This window comes from Sphaeramia orbicularis, chromosome 14 (assembly GCF_902148855.1).
Source record: "Sphaeramia orbicularis chromosome 14, fSphaOr1.1, whole genome shotgun sequence".
NCBI lineage: Eukaryota > Metazoa > Chordata > Actinopteri > Kurtiformes > Apogonidae > Sphaeramia > Sphaeramia orbicularis.
Window position 1 is genome coordinate 27,321,928 of NC_043970.1, and position 12,234 is coordinate 27,334,161.

Below are 12,234 nucleotides of genomic sequence, written 5' to 3' on the forward strand. Positions count from 1 at the left end.
TCACACAATCCAACCAGAGACAATGTATGAGAATGGCAAAGGATGTGAAATGTAATACCTTGCAGCTTGTCCTTCCTCTGCCTCACTGCTCTGTATTGTTAGCTCTTCACATTATATTTTTTTGGGGTGTCCATGTGGTTCAGTGAACTGAAGTGGACATACTACTTACACGCAATGTTGTAGGCTTGAATCCAGCTTGCAACCTTTGTCGCATTTCATGCCCGGCCTCTCCCCCCACCTCCCCCGACACTAACCCCCACATCTTTCCTGTCTCTCTCCATTGTGCACTGTCCAACAAGGCAGATTTGTCTTGAAAAACGGTGTTATGACATCCTCAAGAAGCCACTGCAAAACGCCACCGTAGAACGCTGCAGGACTCGGAGACGAGGAGGGCAAGGTGGATGGATGGAGCCGGAGATGGAGGGACAGTGAGAGAATGAAAGACAGACAGAGAGAAAGGGATGAGCTAAAGATGCAGGAACAAAAAGAGGAGCAGGATTTACTCCAGATACATATTCCCAAAGACACAAAAGCCATCAGCCTCATCAGTCTGTGTGTGTGCAGGGGATTTGTGTGGATAAAGAGGATTGCATGTGGTGTGCACAGACAATGATGGAATGGAGAACCACAACCGGAATTGGGGTGTTGTTTTCAAGGTGGCAGAAAAAATGAGGGATGCGGGAGTCAGGCCCCCCTCCTCCCTCTGTCCCTCCTCATCCTCCCCTCCACCCCTCTTGCACTCCTTAATTTAGGATAGGGCTGTGTGTTTACGAGATATTAGGGTTTGAGGGGACGGATAAGGCTGCTGATAGGAAAGAAAGACAGAGATGGAGGACTGGAGGGGAAAGAGACAAGCAGCAACAGCTTACATAAGCCAGTGCACTCAGAGGACGGGCCATTTAATTTATATTGAGCCGCATGGTTCTCCATGCGATTTGGTGTTCACTGTGGTTGACATTAGCATTTTAAATGACAAAATGCTTCTTGTCCTGACATGATGGACAGACTCACTGAAGAATGGAAACATGTGATTGTATAATTTAACTTGATGGTATTGTGTTTGTTTCTAGACAAACTGGCAGGAGGGAGTGATGTAATCAGGAATGATTTCAAGGTGTGAAAGAAAATCCTCCTTGGTTGACTCTGCCTGCAGTTATTCTTTATGGGAAACGTAAAGTATGAAAAGTACGCCTGTCAGACTCACCTTGTGAGAGGTGCTGACATAATGGTGCTAACGGTACGCAGCCCATTTATCCAACACAATGCTTCTGACTTGTTCTGCTGCCATCCACTGCAATACAGTATTAACAAAAAAGAAGTACCCATCGCCAGCAGTCCAGATATGTGTTATGCGAGAATAGTTGAACATCTAAAACCAAAAAATACCTGAAGCTTTTGTGCCTTTCCCCAGTCTGTACTTGCCCTAAAAACAAAAAAAAAATATTAATAACATATATTGTTTTCTAAGACAAATGCTGGGATTTACTTGTTTGTAGATTTCCCTTATCAGCTCCTGTTGGTAAATTAAAGGACTAATACCAGGAACAGTTACATGTATGATGACGTGAGATGAAAGATGTCTGAGTTAAGGCTTGAACCAACATGGATTAATTTCTCCATTAATTGATTAATCTCTTAATCACTTGACTCGTAAAATAGCGGAAACCATAATTTTTCTGAAGACAGGATGACGGGCTGTATTTGGGTCGCTGCTTTTGTAAGACTACAGGAGTAAACTTAAGATCAGTATCAAGAAATTTTCACATTTCAGAAACTGAAACCAGAAAATACAATCAGCTGTCAAAACAGTTTTAGGTTGGACTAAACAATTAGCTCTATTTTGTTTGACAGTTTTGGGATATGAGCACATTTTTACATGCTTGACAGTCATTCAACATGAAGTTATTACAGTAAGGTGTTGGCAGCGGTCTAACTTGAGGCACTTGCGCTATTTGACATGTTTAATATGTGAATTTATGTAAATGTTAATGAACCCTAGAAAACAAGGCTGTCTAACTCCATGGAGCTAAACTGAAGTATTTGAGTAAAGCATTCAGTGTGGTTTATTTTTACTACTATCATTGACAGCCTACTGTATGGGTGTATAGTCCTCAGAGATACTTCTGCAGGACATGTGGGACTTACACAGTTTCAGCTTGAGGAGGAGGGGAACAGAGGTAGAGACTATCAGATCGATTGGCTCTGTTTTATTTCCTGCACCAAACCGGAGCCATGTGTGGGTCATGTTGTGGGTTTCGATTTGGCTGTCACTAGGCTCAGTCCTTAGTTTCCACTACAGAAGAAATGCCCTGAAAACAATCCTAAATACTCACTTAGTCACTGTTTATTCAGAAATCATCACTGTCTTGTTGTTGTTTGCTCTTTGTAAATGCAGGTGGAGAAGTAACAAGCCTGTGTGTGTTTTTCGCTGAATAATGATCACAACATTTCTTTAGCAGCAGTTGTGCAGGAAGACTGAGACTCTATCCGGACCGCATCCAGGCTGTTACCAGCTGAGGCTATTTCTGGGGTAGGATTTTAACTTTAGCTCATGTTGTTTGGCCTGTATCTGTATAAAATGATACTGTGACTGCTAAAAGGACTCCCTGTCCACCGAGCATCAGCTTTGGCAAATAGCTGACAAGAGTCAACAATCAGCAGTCTTCTGTCGACAGGGTGTGCAGAGGTGACAGTGGTAGTTACAAAAACTTATTCTGCTGCACAATAAGGAAGCAAAAAGAAGACAAAATGATACATAAGCTATGAGCTAAGTGATCTGGATGTTTTTGTCATCAGTCTTTGAGCTTTACTTTAATCGGTCGTGAAGTTACCAGGCAGATTTTGCTTTGGTCTGAGTCAGCATCGTGTCATCCCTCTCATTTGGAGCCATTTTGCATGGCTACACCCAGGCAGGCTCCCTGTGGGGGCTCAGCGAGGAAAGGCAGTTGGACAGGCGGAGCCTTGCCTTCTTTGGATGGCAGGATGCCGGCAGTGTAAAGCCACTGGGTGGATCCTCTTAGCTTGTGCTCCCTGTCGTCACCTGTCCCCAGTGGCTTGTGGCCTTAATGGAAGATCAGCCCCTCTTTAGTTTTGTAGTTTTGTATGAGGCAGTTGCCCTTTTGTAGCTTTTTGCTGCAGTATAACATCTCACAATTAAAAGAGGAGAAGAAAAGTATTTCAAAAATGTGACAGAATGACTCATTCGGCTTGTTGAACAGAATGGGGGAAGATACTTGAGATACATTAGTATGACAAGCATTCGCTGAGATATTTTTTTTATTATTATTTGGAGATTCACTATTGTCTCTATGAATTAGAGCATATTTGAAAATGTCTCTTAATGTCTTAAGCAGCACGCACTTTCCGTGCAAAATAATGTTAGATTTTTCAAACTGTACTGGAGGATAAGAGAAATTAACATCCATGTCATAACTATAAAAAAAAAAAAAAAATCCTTTTTTGTTGTTGTAATGTGAAGTCAGGAATGAACCAAGAAGTACTTGCAGTGTTAAGTATGTAATTGCCGTTTGAGGTGGAAAACATGACAAGATCTATTTAAGCAAATTATGTTGTAATAACAGTTTTGATCATTATTATACATTAGACAAACAGAGTGTAAATGAGCCTAATAGGCACTGCAACCAGCAGAACCTGATGTCATAGTCCTAAAACATGTATAAGCTGCTGATTTTATATAAGCATCTGCTGTGAATAGTGATCTTTTTTGTGCACTTATAAAAACATACTGTATTCAACAACATATACTGTATTCATGTTGTAAAAAGGCCTCTTTTCAGTAAAATACTTAAGATTATTGTCCTTAATCAGTAGGTCCCTCTCAGTTATGTCATACATACAGTATATTAAACCATCAGGCAGCACTGTGGCTTCTCATTGTCTGTTCTAGGAGAAGTACACTCCAGGGTATTCAGAGCCACTGAAAGCAAACTAAGACCAGGCTTTCACTCTCACACCATGTCACTACATCAGCATACTCAGAGATCAAAAAGGCAGAAAGCATCCCGTGCTGAGAGGAGTGTAAAAAGACTCTTATGAAGAGTATACTATTCTTAGACTAATGCAAAAAATATAAGAGATCATCGTTATCTTGAAGCTTCAGTGGGCAGGATGTCTCTGGCTGCATTGGGGCTTTCAGCATGTTGTAGTTCAAGTAGACTGAGAGGAAATGAGACTTAGGTATCACCACTTGATTCTGTTTTCAAGCTTCAGGAAATCTTGGTTCAGGATTTTGACTAATCATTGGTCTTATCAGGGAGGAAGATACAAAAAAGGATGACTGACAATTGTAATGACCATTTCCTGTCAAGACTCAGTCATCTCTGTCTATGGGCTTAGGACAGAAACAATATGACAGCTCACCTACCCATGATGTTTTGCTTTCATTCTTCCATAGCAGCATTAAACCATATCACATCATCTTTACTTACATAGTTTATATATAGAGGAGAGAAAAGGAAGAAGTGGATTTTCACATTCTGGCTTTTTTTTGTTCTTATTTCTGTTTTATTTTCAGACTAAGGGCCCTGTTTGTTGAGGCCCTTCTATCAGGGCTATGAGGAGGAAGTTTTAACTTTAGCCGTGTTATTATATGCTAAAGACATCACTAATAAAGAAGTGAAAGGAGAAAGTAGATCCCTTTCAGTGCTGCATTGTATCTCTGTTCGTACAGGGCCAAACAGTCACTGCACACAGGAAGTAGAGAGTGGGGAGGGGTGTCTCAGGTTTACTTTGAAATTAAGTTTTGCCACACTTCCCTTATTCTTGGTCATTTGTAGTAATGGAGCACAAATATGCACCTTGCAGTCACAGCATTAATGTCCCATTTTTATACCTTGGTGAAAAAAATTGCTGCTCCAGGCGTATTCTGATAAACTCAACAGTTGAGTAGGTATTGTAATGGCTTCATGAATGACTGTGCAGGCATTAATGCACACTAGTAATTAATAGGATGCATAGCTGTCTGCTGGTGACGCAGTGTGTGTGTGTGTGTGCTTTCATGCAGAAAGTCTACAGCCACGACACGCACAACCTGTTTCTTCTTCTTCTCACAACCTTTGCACAGACACTCGGTACAATCACAGAGAAGCTACAGTAAATCACCAGCTATCTGCATCACCACAGTTAACATTTTGCTGCACGAGCCCTGTTCTATGTAGGTCAGAAGGTGCAGAGCTGCTCGTGTAAGTGACAGACAGAAGGAGGCTATGAACTGCAGAAAGTAGTCGCCTGCAACATTCACAACTATACACACCTCCAGAGCTCATAGTATATTTTGCTCATATTTTGGTTCGGCAGTTGTAGTAGACTTCAGGTAAAAGTGAAATAAAAACAAGAGTATTTGTTGTTTGCTTGCTCTTCAGCTCTGGCAGCCTTTTGATTAGATTTATAAAGCAAAGATGTACAGGCTGCTGCACAAAAGCAGAAAAAATACACTCCAACAATACTTCTGCTGTTAAGTCAACTGGAGACAATAGTCTATTTCTTTAAATAATGATCGCAGTTTGTGTCCTCTAAGATTGTAATGGACTGATGTAGCTTGTAAGTTTGATAGCTGCTTTTTTGAAGTGGCCTTTTCTCACTGCAGTACCCTCAAGTCACAGGCAGTACTTATTGAGTGTAAGTGAAGTCAGTTGTCGGATGTTTGCAGCCATAAACAAAGATTTTCAACAGCAGAATTCAGAATGAGTGTGAGTAATGTTGGCGCTGCAGCCATTTCACGGGCATCGACTAAATTTCAGTGGACAATAGAGATTGTGAGGAAGTAAAGGAGGTCAGTGTCTCCTCCTATGAAAGGTAGGGGGATACATCAGATTGGTATTAAATAAAGCAATACTGAGAAATCTCTTTTCCCTCCCTCAGTGCTGGCTGCACAGATGACGGAGGAGTTAACAGTGAACTGTTGAGCTCAACATAATAGATACAGTCATGAAGTTGAGGGTCAGTTCCTTTCCTTGTCACACACAAACGCCCACACATGCAGCACACACGCATACACACACATATGTCCGTCATAGGACAGCTGTTCTTCCTGTCAATGTGTGGACAGTGCCACATCCATGACGCTCAAATGCTGTTTTATAGAGTCAGCAAAGGCAGACAAAGACACATGAACCCACATTTTGGATTTCAGTCTCTCTGTTGCACACAAGCCGTGTCACAAGGTGTATTTTCAGATACACAGGAAGTGGCAATGCTCTGCCAGCACACAGTGTTGATGTCATGGCAAATAGCATATCAAACAATAGAGTGAGTTAGGTTCTTTCACTGTAGCAGAGTTGCACGTAGGTTATGTTAAAAACAATAAATGCAATCAAGAGTCTGTTCATTTTACGTTGTATTATTCATTCAAGAGGAAGTTAGGTTTTAATATAGACAATACTATAGAAGGAGCTTTTCTGAGCGTACTTCCTCTTTACTGCAGGGGGAGGTTCACTGATTCTGCTTTGGCTGCAAGTAAAAAATAACCTGAAAAAGTAGCATTTCTAACATGTGCAAAAATATCCAGCAAGCTGATCATAGTCTTGCACCAAAAAAGAAGAGAATTTCAAGAAAGTAAAAAAAAAAAAAACCCAAGAAGACAAAGAAGTAAAAAGAAGTATAACATTGTCTTAAGTTAATATGCTAAATTGATGGTTTGTTTTATATTCCAGGAGGGTGTAGGCATTAATGCTTTAATGATGGCATTATTAACTGTTAAAGCCCATTATGAAGATCATCTAATCATAAGACAGTTTGGTTATATTTAAGGACATTTAGCTTCTTTCATGTAGTGCAGTGTAGTTGCAGTGACTCGTTTGCATTGTTGCAGTGTTTTGTTTTGTTTTTTTTCCCAGTAGAACAGCAGCGCCTCACACAAACAGCCAAAAAAGAACTGAAACTGGACCAGATACCACAGACGTCACATGTTAGATGACCTCAGCCATAGGGGTTTACTGTAAGAGATGAGGCACACATGAACAAAGCAGCCAGACTTAAATATGAATCAAAACAAACTGACTCACTGAAGCTCCAGTTTGTGTGTGTCTGTGTGGCCATCTCCACTGGTTAGGCACCACCAGCCAATAAATAATTAACAACCCGGTAACCCTCGCCCCCTTTTTAATGTTTTATGAGGAAGAAGACTTATTTTCAATTTTTGAAGGACATGTTTAAGGGAGGATGTTTCTCCTTGAAATGAAATACACTTTATTGTGCAGAGATGATTCCATGCAGGCCAGAGAGCAGCTTGACCTCCACATGCAACCATTACAACAGCGCTATACAGCAGAGCTAATGCAGACAAAGGCAGCATTTTATTGACTCTTCATACTGATAGGGGCTTTTGGCATTCCCATTTTCCACTTCACCAAATTTTTTTTTTCTTCTCTGTCTTTTTGGAGCGTATGATTTCACTTATTTAGAATAAAAGAAGAGTAAAACAAAGAGAATGAACAAAAAAAGAGGAGATACAAAAAAATTTTTTGCTACTAAAAGACAATCAAATGTAATAATAACTGCCAAGTGAAGACTAAAATAGACAAATGTAATGTTTTTTTTGTTTTTTTTTTAACATTTCTGACGCCTCATTCATACTCACTAATCAGATTCTTTAAGTGATGTAATTGCTCTTCTGTTATCTGTCAACACCTTGAAGTGTTGTGAAAACATCATTAAGGCATGTATTCAAAAAGCAACTGTCAAATACACTCTAGTGCGATGCTAAGTGATATTTAGTGTGGGTTATGGTCATACTTTTGGCAGTCTCTGCAGCGGCAAAATGTTGCCCACATCTCCGACTAAATTTCTGGTTCTTTAAACACTTGCTCTTTTTCCTGCCACACCGCTCGGTTATCTCCTTTCTGCATCGGTCGACTGAGCAGCAGGTGCAGGCTTAGTATAAGTCTTTGGGGACCAATAACCCTGACTGACATTTGCAAACTGTTTGAATGAAAAAGAGAGATAAAACGCATTACAAAAAAGAGAGTGCTGCAGTACCATCCACTTAGCAGCCTCTGGACTTGGCCCAGTTCACTGTCCGCAGTGTGGCAGAGTCAGGGGGAGGGATGGGAGGGATGGGAGGGGGAATGTGGAGAAGATTGAGGATGCCTACAGCAAGTGTCGAGCATTAGAATGAACTCATTTTCTGAATCAAATCCAACCACATTAATACACGTTTAGTTTCTTAAAAGCACTGCAGCCGGCTCAGTTCAGTGTCACATTTTCAGCAGCAGAGCAGGGATGCAACCTGATCTCAGATGTAACAAGGTTTTGTGGGATCAATACTGAGAGTGAGACTGAGCCTGGATTTAAATTTCCCCAAATCAATCACTATTAGGAGTTCATTTAGACTCTGTGGTTAAGTATTGGAAAGGCAGCTTTTAACTACAAGGATAGAAAGTGACATTACAACAGCTGACCTCCCACATTTTGAAGCCAGGAGCAGTGTCGTTTATCTTTTCTGTTTATTGTAAAGTGACATATGAACGAAGTGCAACAGCACTGAAATCTGGTGCTCTAAAAAACCTGCTTGCGTCAGTTAAGTGGAAAAGGCGGAGTATTTCACAACTTGAGGCTTTAGTTTGACATGAAGACAACAGGCACCACAATAAGCAACTTTAAGCCATCACTGCATTTGTTCAAACTTGATTTTGTGAAACCTAATGTGATGAAGCTGATAAAGCTGCAGTAAGAGTAGAACTTTTGTCACTGCTCACATCTAATAGCTGCTAAGCTGTTAAGCTGATTTTCACAGCGTCACCTCATGGGAAAATCTCAATCATTTATATCGAGATAAAATCTTTCTTTTACCATTAAATACCTAAAATGGCTCCTGGTACTGTTTAGGATGATGACCAGTGAAGGTTAGTTTGCCTTCTGGTGGAAAGCAAAGGGCTGCAGTGAGGCAGCTGAGCAGCCATAGGTGTGGGAAGTGTTGAGTTGAAATCATGACGACACTCATCCTCTCAGGGTTCAAAAGTCAGATGTTCTTCCTGTTTCACAGGACACAGACTTGCATGAGGGAGTGCAAAATATGTCAAGCGGCCATGACTTCCCCAAAAGGTTGTATGTTTAATACAACTCTCCTCCTCTTCAGTTTGTGCCCTGACATCATACACCGGAGGACTGTTGACCTTGTCCTAGACTTAATCTGGAGGAAGACCTCATCAGCCAAACATGCACCCTGGTGTAGTTATTATCAGACTTAGGTTTTAGTTTAAGTCACATTAGGTTTTGATTTCAGTGTAGTTTAAATACGTTTTCAAGTAACACCATGGAACTTTTGGTCGCAGGGTCCCCCTAAAGTCAAGAAATGGTATTGTCTATAACAACTGTTGTAAAATCTGTATTTCTGTAATACTCACGCATCTGTTGACAAGCCATTGATGCCGGCAAACTTCCTGAGGCAAGACAATTAATGTGCATTCATCCATATCTTCAGGCCAGGTAAAGTAGCTTTACAGTATTTTATACAAACATTTTTGCAGTCTAATTTTGTCGTTCTTTTTGTGTAGTGGTTTCTACCTGAAACCAGAAGTTGCATAGTGCCAGTGCAGGTGATACAGACACTCTGGAGTGATGACGAAAGTGTAATTGAACCTATTGTGAGTTGTTGTCAATCAATCAATCAATCTATTTATTTTAATTTAACAAAAGTTATCTCATGACACTTTACATGTCAAACCAGTCGAAACCAGACTCTCAAGCCAAATTACAGAAACCCAACAGAATCCTTCAGGAGCAAACACTTGTGACTGGTGACAGTGGTGAGGAAAATCTTCCTTTTAACAGGCAGAAACCTTGAGTTGTACAACCAAAATGACCTTGAAAATATAGTTTGAAGGCCAAAAAAGTCTGTTGTGTTGCTTTAAGTGTGCAAATGGAGTTCTTTTTAGGTTTATTTTTACAAACTGACTGATTGGATGAATAAATGCATGATGCCAAATATGAGTAACAAAACCATGATGTGTTAAATACATCCCATTATACAAGGCTATTTTTTCCTCAATACTTTGAACCTTGGACAAAACAAAAGTGCAGCTGATTTTACCTGCAGTTCTATTTTATTTATTTTGTTCTGTATTGTTTGTTGACAGTTTTCATGGGTTAATCACTGTTTTGTTCTGTTTTTTACTTAAGTGAATTAGTCATGCAAATCTGACAGGATACACCAGTCAGCAATGTCCAGTCAACACTAAACATCTCCACCATCTCTGTAACAATGTTTGGGTAACTCCAAAAAAAATGTATCTCTCAAATAAACCAAAGCTCACCTTGAGAATGTAAACACAATGCAGAAATCATTACTGTCCACATGCTGCTAAGCTCTCAGACCTGGGAATAAAGCTCTCTGCATGCATTATTGAGTGTCTGAGATAGAAACCGTCTACTGCGAAGAGTCTGTGGAGATTTAGACTCCCAATGGTTGCAGTGAATACTTAAAATTAAAAAAAAAAAGTCCTGGAGAGCATCAGTACCATGTCTGGGTCATCCCCCCAGAGTTTTCATGTGGAAAAAACAAAAGCACGGTTTGGTATTACATGAACTGAGTTGTTAAAGGAGCATACAGACAGAAAACCATCTGCAAGGTACTGACAGTGCAGCTGCTTTTATTAAATACTGATGTGTGATAAGTTCATTATTAGTTTCATGTGTTGAATCTACTTCAGTCATTGAGGATGAAAAAAAACTGCATTAGGTTCTTGATACCACAAGACTAGATTTATAAAGGACTTATAAAAGGTTAATAAATGGGTTTTCATTCAGGTTACATTAGAAGGAATTTATAAATTAATTAGCTGTTATAGCACATTAAAAAGGGCAATATTGACCCATTTCCTGCCAAATACTCAGCCCACATTTCATCATCATTAAGTATCTCATTTGTCGCTGAGTTTCGTTAGTCTCACCCATCATCAGAATTGACACTAATTGACTTCATCTGATATTTATTCTAAAGCTATTTAACTACTATCAGGTAATATTAATAATAAAAATGTTTAATTTGATGTTAAAGTTGAAACTATTAAGCAGTTTTTTAAGTGGTGCATTGTGATGGTTTGTGTTAATATCTTAAATGTTATTGTTTATTATATAAATGTACAGTATATAAAGGTAAATAAAGGCCCAGTTTGTACAATTCATGGAAATTTAAGAGAATAGAATTGCAGAAATGGAATACTATATTTATGATTTTGTTTTCAATATCGTATCATACAACTTTGATAATGTTTTCATTACCTCAGCTGTTTATATGTACAAACTGATAATATAACTACCTTAGGGTCCACCCTGTAACACCACCATGTTTCTACAGTAGCTCAGAATGGACTTCCTCTTTTTCATTTTTTGTTTTATAATGGTTGGCATTTAGCTTTAAGTGGCATTACTGTCACATAATATGTTTGAGTGTGGATCACAGGTAATATGTCTATATGAGGTTACACAGGAAATTTATTCAAATTGAAGAAAATTTTGCTCTATTCAGATAACATTTAGTCCCTCTCTAAAAAGAGTTAAAGTTACTCTTTGGGTAGAGCTCTCCAAACTCAATATAGAGCTAAATTTATTCATTTTGAGGAAAATACTTTTGACTCTGGAAAAAATGCTCAGTAATTTTTCCTGTGTACATCCACAGCAGGTTTTTTTTGAGCTGGAAGCACTTATGTCCTGATTTTCAGAACACTTCTAACAAGTGTTTACTGTTGCTGTGGTTGGAAATATGGTCAACTTCACATCACTTCATTTTACTGGCTACTGTGATATAAGTTATAATTTTTTAATGCTACTGTTGTTGGCTCACAGGAAGTAATTTAATTTTTTTTTGTCTTGTAAAATTAAAACCCGCTTTTGGTTTTATCAAAACGCAGTGTATCTGAAATTCAACTGTGATGATATGAGATGAGTTGAGAGATGAGTCACTTTACCACACCAGCTCTGTCCATGTTCATGGAATCACACAGAGAACAGCCTTATTTTGGAAAGTGCTTTTTAAACGTGATGACATCTCAACAGACAAGGAAGTTGGATGTTCATTCTTTGTAAAAACACTCTTAATTCCTTGTAACACAGAAGACTGTGTGTTTAATCACACTGCTGGTCTTCATGCTCAGTTGTTATTTTTTTGCTGAAATTTGATTTTTTTTTTTTTTTTTTTTTTTTTTTGCATGGTTGTCCACATTATAATTTAAGTGTGTGACAGCCGTGAACTCACCCACATCACAGTAGAAGATGTGA

At 39.2% G+C, this 12,234-nt stretch overlaps 1 protein-coding gene across 5 annotated transcripts in view; it reads left to right on the forward strand.

Annotated features, from left to right (window-relative positions):
- The window catches only part of sipa1 (signal-induced proliferation-associated 1), a 44,182-nt gene that overhangs the window by 1,269 nt on the left and 30,679 nt on the right, over positions 1 to 12,234 (forward strand). Inside the window, exon 2 of one of the 5 annotated variants that reach the window (XM_030153986.1) lies at positions 2,457 to 2,530. The exons of the other annotated variants lie outside the window; for them this stretch is intronic. The gene's annotated coding sequence lies outside the window, so the exon portion shown is untranslated. The remainder of the gene's footprint in view (positions 1 to 2,456; positions 2,531 to 12,234) is intronic. 5 annotated transcript variants of the gene reach the window in all.